Below are 12,170 nucleotides of genomic sequence, written 5' to 3' on the forward strand. Positions count from 1 at the left end.
TTTTGTTTTTTAATTTTTTTTCTTGTACAATAACGGTCATTTTAAGCACGGCTCTCGAAAATCTGAACCGTATCAGTTTGGAAGAACCCAATTTTTGGGAAGTGCCCAAGTCAATTTAAAATTTCTGCAATAGATTTTTTTCATCTTATTCAAATAAACAGTGTGCTTGCAAAGTTTGAAACAGCGAAATGTGTACTTAGACTAGGCGAGCGTTCTTGAGAGATCAGGAAGCTTGTCTGAAAATGTGACCGTATGGCTTGTGGTGTCGGTAAAACTAAAACACATCAAGCGTTGGTGATATAGTGGTGAGCATAGCTGCCTTCCAAGCAGTTGACCCGGGTTCGATTCCCGGCCAACGCAAGAAAATCTGATTTTACGACACTGTAGTTAGCAAATTTTGCGTTCCTATTTAACATTCTCAACGACTGTTACTGCTCTTGTTGCTGAATCAACAACATTTTGTGCTGGATCATGCTCTACATAGATCAGATATGAATGACTCGCGGAAATTGTCAATCACTTTGGGTTTTTTGTTTTTTAATTTTTTTTCTTGTACAATAACGGTCATTTTAAGCACGGCTCTCGAAAATTTGAACCGTATCAGTTTGGAAGAACCCAATTTTTGGGAAGTGCCCAAGTCAATTTAAAATTTCTGCAATAGATTTTTTTCATCTTATTCCAATAAACAGTGTGCTTGCAAAGTTTGAAACAGCGAAATGTGAACTTAGACTAGGCGAGCGTTCTTGAGAGATCAGGAAGCTTGTTTGAAAATGTGACCGTATGGCTCGTGGTGTCGGTAAAACCAAAATGCATCAAGCGTTGGTGGTATAGTGGTGAGCATAGCTGCCTTCCAAGCAGTTGACCCGGGTTCGATTCCCGGCCAACGCAAGAAAATCTGATTTTACGACACTGTAGTCAGCAAATTTTGCGTTCCTATTTAACATTCTCAACGACTGTTGCTGCTCTTGTTGCTGAATCAACAACATTTTGTGCTGGATCATGCTCTACATAGATCACATATGAATGACTCGCGGAAATTGCCAATCACTTTGGGTTTTTTGTTTTTTAATTTTTTTTCTTGTACAATAACGGTCATTTTAAGCACGGCTCTCGAGAATCTGAACCGTATCAGTTTGGAAGAACCCAATTTTTGGGAAGTGCCCAAGTCAATTTAAAATTTCTGCAATAGATTTTTTTCATCTTATTCAAATAAACAGTGTGCTTGCAAAGTTTGAAACAGCGAAATGTGTACTTAGACTAGGCGAGCGTTCTTGAGAGATCAGGAAGCTTGTCTGAAAATGTGACCGTATGGCTTGTGGTGTCGGTAAAACTAAAACACATCAAGCGTTGGTGATATAGTGGTGAGCATAGCTGCCTTCCAAGCAGTTGACCCGGGTTCGATTCCCGGCCAACGCAAGAAAATCTGATTTTACGACACTGTAGTTAGCAAATTTTGCGTTCCTATTTAACATTCTCAACGACTGTTACTGCTCTTGTTGCTGAATCAACAACATTTTGTGCTGGATCATGCTCTACATAGATCAGATATGAATGACTCGCGGAAATTGTCAATCACTTTGGGTTTTTTGTTTTTTAATTTTTTTTCTTGTACAATAACGGTCATTTTAAGCACGGCTCTCGAAAATTTGAACCGTATCAGTTTGGAAGAACCCAATTTTTGGGAAGTGCCCAAGTCAATTTAAAATTTCTGCAATAGATTTTTTTCATCTTATTCCAATAAACAGTGTGCTTGCAAAGTTTGAAACAGCGAAATGTGAACTTAGACTAGGCGAGCGTTCTTGAGAGATCAGGAAGCTTGTTTGAAAATGTGACCGTATGGCTCGTGGTGTCGGTAAAACCAAAATGCATCAAGCGTTGGTGGTATAGTGGTGAGCATAGCTGCCTTCCAAGCAGTTGACCCGGGTTCGATTCCCGGCCAACGCAAGAAAATCTGATTTTACGACACTGTAGTCAGCAAATTTTGCGTTCCTATTTAACATTCTCAACGACTGTTACTGCTCTTGTTGCTGAATCAACAACATTTTGTGCTGGATCATGCTCTACATAGATCAGATATGAATGACTCGCGGAAATTGTCAATCACTTTGGGTTTTTTGTTTTTTAATTTTTTTTCTTGTACAATAACGGTCATTTTAAGCACGGCTCTCGAAAATCTGAACCGTATCAGTTTGGAAGAACCCAATTTTTGGGAAGTGCCCAAGTCAAGTTAAAATTTCTGCAAAAGATTTTTTTCATCTTATTCCAATAAACAGTGTGCTTGCAAAGTTTGAAACAGCGAAATGTGTACTTAGACTAGGCGAGCGTTCTTGAGAGATCAGGAAGCTTGTCTGAAAATGTGACCTGTATGGCTCGTGGTTTCGGTAAAACTAAAATACATCAAGCGTTGGTGGTATAGTGGTGAGCATAGCTGCCTTCCAAGCAGTTGACCTGGGTTCGATTCCCGGCCAACGCAAGGAAATCTTATTTTACGACACTGTAGTCAGCAAATTTTGCGTTCCTATTTAACATTCTCAACGACTGTTACTGCTCTTGTTGCTGAATCAACAACATTTTGTGCTGGATCATGCTCTACATAGATCAGATATAAATGACTCGCGGAAATTGTCAATCACTTTGGGTTTTTTGTTTTTTAATTTTTTTTCTTGTACAATAACGGTCATTTTAAGCACGGCTCTCGAAAATCTGAACCGTATCAGTTTGGAAGAACCCAATTTTTGGGAAGTGCCCAAGTCAATTTAAAATTTCTGCAATAGATTTTTTTCATCTTATTCCAATAAACAGTGTGCTTGCAAAGTTTGAAACAGCGAAATGTGAACTTAGACTAGGCGAGCGTTCTTGAGAGATCAGGAAGCTTGTTTGAAAATGTGACCGTATGGCTCGTGGTGTCAGTAAAACCAAAATGCATCAAGCGTTGGTGGTATAGTGGTGAGCATAGCTGCCTTCCAAGCAGTTGACCCGGGTTCGATTCCCAGCCAACGCAAGAAAATCTGATTTTACGACACTGTAGTCAGCAAATTTTGCGTTCCTATTTAACATTCTCAACGACTGTTACTGCTCTTGTTGCTGAATCAACAAAATTTTGTGCTGGATCATGCTCTACGTAGATCAGATATGAATGACTCGCGGAAATTGTCAATCACTTTGGGTTTTTTGTTTTTTAATTTTTTTTCTTGTACAATAACGGTCATTTTAAGCACGGCTCTCGAAAATCTGAACCGTATCAGTTTGGAAGAACTCAATTTTTGGGAAGTGCCCAAGTCAATTTAAAATTTCTGCAATAGATTTTTTTCATCTTATTCCAATAAACAGTGTGCTTGCAAAGTTTGAAACAGCGAAATGTGAACTTAGACTAGGCGAGCGTTCTTGAGAGATCAGGAAGCTTGTTTGAAAATGTGACCGTATGGCTCGTGGTGTCGGTAAAACCAAAATGCATCAAGCGTTGGTGGTATAGTGGTGAGCATAGCTGCCTTCCAAGCAGTTGACCCGGGTTCGATTCCCGGCCAACGCAAGAAAATCTGATTTTACGACACTGTAGTCAGCAAATTTTGCGTTCCTATTTAACATTCTCAACGACTGTTACTGCTCTTGTTGCTGGATCAACAACATTTTGTGCTGGATCATGCTCTACATAGATCAGATATGAATGACTCGCGGAAATTGTCAATCACTTTGGGTTTTTTGTTTTTTAATTTTTTTTCTTGTACAATAACGGTCATTTTAAGCACGGCTCTCGAAAATCTGAACCGTATCAGTTTGGAAGAACCCAATTTTTGGGAAGTGCCCAAGTCAATTTAAAATTTCTGCAATAGATTTTTTTCATCTTATTCCAATAAACAGTGTGCTTGCAAAGTTTGAAACAGCGAAATGTGAACTTAGACTAGGCGAGCGTTCTTGAGAGATCAGGAAGCTTGTCTGAAAATGTGACCGTACTGCTCGTGGTTTCGGTAAAACTAAAATACATCAAGTGTTGGCTGTATAGTGGTGAGCATAGCTGCCTTCCAAGCAGTTGACCCGGGTTTTATTCCCGGCCAACACAAGAAAATCTGATTTTACGACACTGTAGTCAGCAAATTTTGCGTTCCTATTTAACATTCTCAACGACTGTTACTGCTCTTGTTGCTGAATCAACAACATTTTGTGCTGGATCATGCTCTACATAGATCAGATATGAATGACTCTCGGAAATTGTCAATCACTTTGGGTTTTTTGTTTTTGAATTTTTTTTCTTGTACAATAACGGTCATTTTAAGCACGGCTCTCGAAAATCTGAACCGTATCAGTTTGGAAGAACCCAATTTTTGGGAAGTGCCCAAGTCAAGTTAAAATTTCTGCAATAGATTTTTTTCATCTTATTCCAATAAACAGTGTGCTTGCAAAGTTTGAAACAGCGAAATGTGTACTTAGACTAGGCGAGCGTTCTTGAGAGATCAGGAAGCTTGTCTGAAAATGTGACCGTATGGCTCGTGGTTTCGGTAAAACTAAAATACATCAAGCGTTGGTGGTATAGTGGTGAGCATAACTGCCTTCCAAGCAGTTGACCCGGGTTCGATTCCCGGCCAACGCAAGGAAATCTTATTTTACGACACTGTAGTCAGCAAATTTTGCGTTCCTATTTAACATTCTCAACGACTGTTACTGCTCTTTTTGCTGAATCAACAACATTTTGTGCTGGATCATGCTCTACATAGATCAGATATAAATGACTCGCGGAAATTGTCAATCACTTTGGGTTTTTTGTTTTTTAATTTTTTTTCTTGTACAATAACGGTCATTTTAAGCACGGCTCTCGAAAATCTGAACCGTATCAGTTTGGAAGAACCCAATTTTTGGGAAGTGCCCAAGTCAATTTAAAATTTCTGCAATAGATTTTTTTCATCTTATTCCAATAAACAGTGTGCTTGCAAAGTTTGAAACAGCGAAATGTGAACTTAGACTAGGCGAGCGTTCTTGAGAGATCAGGAAGCTTGTTTGAAAATGTGACCGTATGGCTCGTGGTGTCGGTAAAACCAAAATGCATCAAGCGTTGGTGGTATAGTGGTGAGCATAGCTGCCTTCCAAGCAGTTGACCCGGGTTCGATTCCCGGCCAACGCAAGAAAATCTGATTTTACGACACTGTAGTCAGCAAATTTTGCGTTCCTATTTAACATTCTCAACGACTGTTACTGCTCTTGTTGCTGAATCAACAACATTTTGTGCTGGATCATGCTCTATGTAGATCAGATATGAATGACTCGCGGAAATTGTCAATCACTTTGGGTTTTTTGTTTTTTAATTTTTTTTCTTGTACAATAACGGTCATTTTAAGCACGGCTCTCGAAAATCTGAACCGTATCAGTTTGGAAGAACTCAATTTTTGGGAAGTGCCCAAGTCAATTTAAAATTTCTGCAATAGATTTTTTTCATCTTATTCCAATAAACAGTGTGCTTGCAAAGTTTGAAACAGCGAAATGTGAACTTAGACTAGGCGAGCGTTCTTGAGAGATCAGGAAGCTTGTCTGAAAATGTGACCGTACTGCTCGTGGTTTCGGTAAAACTAAAATACATCAAGTGTTGGCTGTATAGTGGTGAGCATAGCTGCCTTCCAAGCAGTTGACCCGGGTTTTATTCCCGGCCAACACAAGAAAATCTGATTTTACGACACTGTAGTCAGCAAATTTTGCGTTCCTATTTAACATTCTCAACGACTGTTACTGCTCTTGTTGCTGAATCAACAACATTTTGTGCTGGATCATGCTCTACATAGATCAGATATGAATGACTCTCGGAAATTGTCAATCACTTTGGGTTTTTTGTTTTTGAATTTTTTTTCTTGTACAATAACGGTCATTTTAAGCACGGCTCTCGAAAATCTGAACCGTATCAGTTTGGAAGAACCCAATTTTTGGGAAGTGCCCAAGTCAAGTTAAAATTTCTGCAATAGATTTTTTTCATCTTATTCCAATAAACAGTGTGCTTGCAAAGTTTGAAACAGCGAAATGTGTACTTAGACTAGGCGAGCGTTCTTGAGAGATCAGGAAGCTTGTCTGAAAATGTGACCGTATGGCTCGTGGTTTCGGTAAAACTAAAATACATCAAGCGTTGGTGGTATAGTGGTGAGCATAACTGCCTTCCAAGCAGTTGACCCGGGTTCGATTCCCGGCCAACGCAAGGAAATCTTATTTTACGACACTGTAGTCAGCAAATTTTGCGTTCCTATTTAACATTCTCAACGACTGTTACTGCTCTTTTTGCTGAATCAACAACATTTTGTGCTGGATCATGCTCTACATAGATCAGATATAAATGACTCGCGGAAATTGTCAATCACTTTGGGTTTTTTGTTTTTTAATTTTTTTTCTTGTACAATAACGGTCATTTTAAGCACGGCTCTCGAAAATCTGAACCGTATCAGTTTGGAAGAACCCAATTTTTGGGAAGTGCCCAAGTCAATTTAAAATTTCTGCAATAGATTTTTTTCATCTTATTCCAATAAACAGTGTGCTTGCAAAGTTTGAAACAGCGAAATGTGAACTTAGACTAGGCGAGCGTTCTTGAGAGATCAGGAAGCTTGTTTGAAAATGTGACCGTATGGCTCGTGGTGTCGGTAAAACCAAAATGCATCAAGCGTTGGTGGTATAGTGGTGAGCATAGCTGCCTTCCAAGCAGTTGACCCGGGTTCGATTCCCGGCCAACGCAAGAAAATCTGATTTTACGACACTGTAGTCAGCAAATTTTGCGTTCCTATTTAACATTCTCAACGACTGTTACTGCTCTTGTTGCTGAATCAACAACATTTTGTGCTGGATCATGCTCTACGTAGATCAGATATGAATGACTCGCGGAAATTGTCAATCACTTTGGGTTTTTTGTTTTTTAATTTTTTTTCTTGTACAATAACGGTCATTTTAAGCACGGCTCTCGAAAATCTGAACCGTATCAGTTTGGAAGAACTCAATTTTTGGGAAGTGCACAAGTCAATTTAAAATTTCTGCAATAGATTTTTTTCATCTTATTCCAATAAACGCCCAAGTCAATTTAAAATTTCTGCAATAGATTTTTTTCATCTTATTCCAATAAACAGTGTGCTTGCAAAGTTTGAAACAGCGAAATGTGAACTTAGACTAGGCGAGCGTTCTTGAGAGATCAGGAAGCTTGTTTGAAAATGTGACCGTATGGCTCGTGGTGTCGGTAAAACCAAAATGCATCAAGCGTTGGTGGTATAGTGGTGAGCATAGCTGCCTTACAAGCAGTTGACCCGGGTTCGATTCCCGGCCAACGCAAGAAAATCTGATTTTACGACACTGTAGTCAGCAAATTTTGCGTTCCTATTTAACATTCTCAACGACTGTTGCTGCTCTTGTTGCTGAATCAACAAAATTTTGTGCTGGATCATGCTCTACATAGATCACATATGAATGACTCGCGGAAATTGTCAATCACTTTGGGTTTTTTGTTTTTTAATTTTTTTTCTTGTACAATAACGGTCATTTTAAGCACGGCTCTCGAAAATCTGAACCGTATCAGTTTGGAAGAACCCAATTTTTGGGAAGTGCCCAAGTCAATTTAAAATTTCTGCAATAGATTTTTTTCATCTTATTCCAATAAACAGTGTGCTTGCAAAGTTTGAAACAGCGAAATGTGAAATTGTCAATCACTTTGGGTTTTTTGTTTTTTAATTTTTTTTCTTGTACAATAACGGTCATTTTAAGCACGGCTCTCGAAAATCTGAACCGTATCAGTTTGGAAGAACCCAATTTTTGGGAAGTGCCCAAGTCTTCCAAACTGATACGGTTCAGATTTTCGAGAGCCGTGCTTAAAATGACCGTTATTGTACAAGAAAAAAAATTAAAAAACAAAAAACCCAAAGTGATTGACAATTTCCGCGAGTCATTTATATCTGATCTATGTAGAGCATGATCCAGCACAAAATGTTGTTGATTCAGCAACAAGAGCAGTATTCCAATAAACAGTGTGCTTGCAAAGTTTGAAACAGCGAAATGTGAACTTAGACTAGGCGAGCGTTCTTGAGAGATCAGGAAGCTTGTTTGAAAATGTGACCGTATGGCTCGTGGTGTCGGTAAAACCAAAATGCATCAAGCGTTGGTGGTATAGTGGTGAGCATAGCTGCCTTACAAGCAGTTGACCCGGGTTCGATTCCCGGCCAACGCAAGAAAATCTGATTTTACGACACTGTAGTCAGCAAATTTTGCGTTCCTATTTAACATTCTCAACGACTGTTGCTGCTCTTGTTGCTGAATCAACAAAATTTTGTGCTGGATCATGCTCTACATAGATCACATATGAATGACTCGCGGAAATTGTCAATCACTTTGGGTTTTTTGTTTTTTAATTTTTTTTCTTGTACAATAACGGTCATTTTAAGCACGGCTCTCGAAAATCTGAACCGTATCAGTTTGGAAGAACCCAATTTTTGGGAAGTGCCCAAGTCAATTTAAAATTTCTGCAATAGATTTTTTTCATCTTATTCCAATAAACAGTGTGCTTGCAAAGTTTGAAACAGCGAAATGTGAAATTGTCAATCACTTTGGGTTTTTTGTTTTTTAATTTTTTTTCTTGTACAATAACGGTCATTTTAAGCACGGCTCTCGAAAATCTGAACCGTATCAGTTTGGAAGAACCCAATTTTTGTGAAGTGCCCAAGTCAATTTAAAATTTCTGCAATAGATTTTTTTCATCTTATTCCAATAAACAGTGTGCTTGCAAAGTTTGAAACAGCGAAATGTGTACTTAGACTAGGCGAGCGTTCTTGAGAGATCAGGAAGCTTGTCTGAAAATGTGACCGTATGGCTCGTGGTTTCGGTAAAACTAAGATACATCAAGCGTTGGTGGTATAGTGGTGAGCATAGCTGCCTTCCAAGCAGTTGACCCGGGTTCGATTCCCGGCCAACGTAAGGAAATCTTATTTTACGACACTGTAGTCAGCAAATTTTGCGTTCCTATTTAACATTCTCAACGACTGTTACTGCTCTTGTTGCTGAATCAACAACATTTTGTGCTGGATCATGCTCTACATAGATCAGATATAAATGACTCGCGGAAATTGTCAATCACTTTGGGTTTTTTGTTTTTTAATTTTTTTTCTTGTACAATAACGGTCATTTTAAGCACGGCTCTCGAAAATCTGAACCGTATCAGTTTGGAAGAACACAATTTTTGGGAAGTGCCCAAGTCAATTTAAAATTTCTGCAATAGATTTTTTTCATCTTATTCCAATAAACAGTGTGCTTGCAAAGTTTGAAACAGCGAAATGTGAATTTAGACTAGGCGAGCGTTCTTGAGAGATCAGGAAGCTTGTTTGAAAATGTGACCGTATGGCTCGTGGTGTCGGTAAAACTAAAACACATCAAGCGTTGGTGGTATAGTGGTGAGCATAGCTGCCTTCCAAGCAGTTGACCCGGGTTCGATTCCCGGCCAGCGCAAGAAAATCTGATTTTACGACACTGTAGTCAGCAAATTTTGCGTTCCTATTTAACATTCTCAACGACTGTTGCTGCTCTTGTTGCTGAATCAACAACATTTTGTGCTGGATCATGCTCTACATAGATCACATATGAATGACTCGCGGAAATTGTCAATCACTTTGGGTTTTTTGTTTTTTAATTTTTTTTCTTGTACAATAACGGTCATTTTAAGCACGGCTCTCGAAAATCTGAACCGTATCAGTTTGGAAGAACCCAATTTTTGGGAAGTGCCCAAGTCAATTTAAAATTTCTGCAATAGATTTTTTTCATCTTATTCCAATAAACAGTGTGCTTGCAAAGTTTGAAACAGCGAAATGTGTACTTAGACTAGGCGAGCGTTCTTGAGAGATCAGGAAGCTTGTCTGAAAATGTGACCGTATGGCTCGTGGTTTCGGTAAAACTAAAATACATCAAGTGTTGGTGGTATAGTGGTGAGCATAGCTGCCTTCCAAGCAGTTGACCCGGGTTCGATTCCCGGCCAACGCAAGAAAATCTGATTTTACGACACTGTAGTCAGCAAATTTTGCGTTCCTATTTAACATTCTCAACGACTGTTACTGCTCTTGTTGCTGAATCAACAACATTTTGTGCTGGATCATGCTCTACATAGATCAGATATGAATGACTCGCGGAAATTGTCAATCACTTTGGGTTTTTTGTTTTTTCTTTTTTTTTCTTTTACAATAACGGTCATTTTAAGCACGGCTCTCGAAAATCTGAACCGTATCAGTTTGGAAGAACCCAATTTTTGGGAAGTGCCCAAGTCAATTTAAAATTTCTGCAATAGATTTTTTTCATCTTATTCCAATAAACAGTGTGCTTGCAAAGTTTGAAACAGCGAAATGTGAACTTAGACTAGGCGAGCGTTCTTGAGAGATCAGGAAGCTTGTCTGAAAATGTGACCGTATGGCTCGTGGTGTCGGGAGAACCAAAATGCATCAAGCGTTGGTGGTATAGTGGTGAGCATAGCTGCCTTCCAAGCAGTTGACCCGGGTTCGATTCCCGGCCAACGCAAAAAAATCTGATTTTACGACACTGTAGTCAGCAAATTTTGCGTTCCTATTTAACATTCTCAACGACTGTTACTGCTCTTGTTGCTGAATCAACAACATTTTGTGCTGGATCATGCTCTACATAGATCAGATATGAATGACTCGCGGAAATTGTCAATCACTTTGGGTTTTTTGTTTTTTAATTTTTTTTCTTGTACAATAACGGTCATTTTAAGCACGGCTCTCGAAAATCTGAACCGTATCAGTTTGGAAGAACCCAATTTTTGGGAAGTGCCCAAGTCAATTTAAAATTTCTGCAATAGATTTTTTTCATCTTATTCCAATAAACAGTGTGCTTGCAAAGTTTGAAACAGCGAAATGTGAACTTAGACTAGGCGAGCATTCTTGAGAGATCAGGAAGCTTGTTTGAAAATGTGACCGTATGGCTCGTGGTGTCGGTAAAACCAAAATGCATCAAGCGTTGGTGGTATAGTGGTGAGCATAGCTGCCTTCCAAGCAGTTGACCCGGGTTCGATTCCCGGCCAACGCAAGAAAATCTGATTTTATGACACTGTAGTCAGCAAATTTTGCGTTCCTATTTAACATTCTCAACGACTGTTACTGCTCTTGTTGCTGAATCAACAACATTTTGTGCTGGATCATGCTCTACATAGATCAGATATGAATGACTCGCGGAAATTGTCAATCACTTTGGGTTTTTTGTTTTTTAATTTTTTTTCTTGTACAATAACGGTCATTTTAAGCACGGCTCTCGAAAATCTGAACCGTATCAGTTTGGAAGAACCCAATTTTTGGGAAGTGCCCAAGTCAATTTAAAATTTCTGCAATAGATTTTTTTCATCTTATTCCAATAAACAGTGTGCTTGCAAAGTTTGAAACAGCGAAATGTGAACTTAGACTAGGCGAGCGTTCTTGAGAGATCAGGAAGCTTGTCTGAAAATGTGACCGTATGGCTCGTGGTGTCGGTAAAACCAGAATGCATCAAGCGTTGGTGGTATAGTGGTGAGCATAACTGCCTTCCAAGCAGTTGACCCGGGTTCGATTCCCGGCCAACGCAAGAAAATCTGATTTTACGACACTGTAGTCAGCAAATTTTGCGTTCCTATTTAACATTCTCAACGACTGTTACTGCTCTTGTTGCTGAATCAACAACATTTTGTGCTGGATCATGCTCTACATAGATCAGATATGAATGACTCGCGGAAATTGTCAATCACTTTGGGTTTTTTAATTTTTTTTCTTGTACAATAACGGTCATTTTAAGCACGGCTCTCGAAAATCTGAATCGTATCAGTTTGGAAGAACCCAATTTTTGGGAAGTGCCCAAGTCAAGTTAAAATTTCTGCAATAGATTTTTTTCATCTTATTCCAATAAACAGTGTGCTTGCAAAGTTTGAAACAGCGAAATGTGAACTTAGACTAGGCGAGCGTTCTTGAGAGATCAGGAAGCTTGTCTGAAAATGTGACCGTATGGCTCGTGGTGTCGGTAAAACTAAAACACATCAAGCGTTGGTGATATAGTGGTGAGCATAGCTGCCTTCCAAGCAGTTGACCCCGGTTTGATTCCCGGCCAACGCAAGAAAATCTGATTTTACGACACTGTAGTCAGCAAATTTTGCGTTCCTATTTAACATTCTCAACGACTGTTACTGCTCTTGTTGCTGAATCAACAAC

At 39.1% G+C, this 12,170-nt stretch overlaps 13 non-coding genes across 13 annotated transcripts; all 13 read left to right on the plus strand.

Moving 5' to 3' along the window:
• The first annotated feature begins 816 nt into the window (after positions 1-816).
• On the plus strand, positions 817-888 carry TRNAG-UCC (transfer RNA glycine (anticodon UCC)). Its single transcript has one exon. It is a non-coding gene; the product is annotated as a tRNA-Gly (tRNA).
• A 984-nt stretch (positions 889-1,872) lies between these two features.
• TRNAG-UCC (transfer RNA glycine (anticodon UCC)) lies at positions 1,873-1,944 on the plus strand. Its single transcript has one exon. It is a non-coding gene; the product is annotated as a tRNA-Gly (tRNA).
• A 1,513-nt stretch (positions 1,945-3,457) lies between these two features.
• Positions 3,458-3,529, plus strand: TRNAG-UCC (transfer RNA glycine (anticodon UCC)). The gene has a single exon. It is a non-coding gene; the product is annotated as a tRNA-Gly (tRNA).
• A 984-nt stretch (positions 3,530-4,513) lies between these two features.
• On the plus strand, positions 4,514-4,585 carry TRNAG-UCC (transfer RNA glycine (anticodon UCC)). Its single transcript has one exon. It is a non-coding gene; the product is annotated as a tRNA-Gly (tRNA).
• Positions 4,586-5,041: 456 nt separating this feature from the next.
• TRNAG-UCC (transfer RNA glycine (anticodon UCC)) lies at positions 5,042-5,113 on the plus strand. The gene has a single exon. It is a non-coding gene; the product is annotated as a tRNA-Gly (tRNA).
• Positions 5,114-6,097: 984 nt separating this feature from the next.
• On the plus strand, positions 6,098-6,169 carry TRNAG-UCC (transfer RNA glycine (anticodon UCC)). Its single transcript has one exon. It is a non-coding gene; the product is annotated as a tRNA-Gly (tRNA).
• Positions 6,170-6,625: 456 nt separating this feature from the next.
• Positions 6,626-6,697, plus strand: TRNAG-UCC (transfer RNA glycine (anticodon UCC)). The gene has a single exon. It is a non-coding gene; the product is annotated as a tRNA-Gly (tRNA).
• A 512-nt stretch (positions 6,698-7,209) lies between these two features.
• On the plus strand, positions 7,210-7,281 carry TRNAV-UAC (transfer RNA valine (anticodon UAC)). The gene has a single exon. It is a non-coding gene; the product is annotated as a tRNA-Val (tRNA).
• An 817-nt stretch (positions 7,282-8,098) lies between these two features.
• TRNAV-UAC (transfer RNA valine (anticodon UAC)) lies at positions 8,099-8,170 on the plus strand. Its single transcript has one exon. It is a non-coding gene; the product is annotated as a tRNA-Val (tRNA).
• A 1,199-nt stretch (positions 8,171-9,369) lies between these two features.
• TRNAG-UCC (transfer RNA glycine (anticodon UCC)) lies at positions 9,370-9,441 on the plus strand. The gene has a single exon. It is a non-coding gene; the product is annotated as a tRNA-Gly (tRNA).
• A 984-nt stretch (positions 9,442-10,425) lies between these two features.
• Positions 10,426-10,497, plus strand: TRNAG-UCC (transfer RNA glycine (anticodon UCC)). The gene has a single exon. It is a non-coding gene; the product is annotated as a tRNA-Gly (tRNA).
• A 456-nt stretch (positions 10,498-10,953) lies between these two features.
• Positions 10,954-11,025, plus strand: TRNAG-UCC (transfer RNA glycine (anticodon UCC)). Its single transcript has one exon. It is a non-coding gene; the product is annotated as a tRNA-Gly (tRNA).
• Positions 11,026-11,481: 456 nt separating this feature from the next.
• TRNAG-UCC (transfer RNA glycine (anticodon UCC)) lies at positions 11,482-11,553 on the plus strand. Its single transcript has one exon. It is a non-coding gene; the product is annotated as a tRNA-Gly (tRNA).
• Positions 11,554-12,170: the final 617 nt, after the last annotated feature.

This window comes from Pelobates fuscus, chromosome 3 (genome assembly GCF_036172605.1).
Source record: "Pelobates fuscus isolate aPelFus1 chromosome 3, aPelFus1.pri, whole genome shotgun sequence".
NCBI classification, from domain to species: Eukaryota; Metazoa; Chordata; class Amphibia; order Anura; family Pelobatidae; genus Pelobates; species Pelobates fuscus.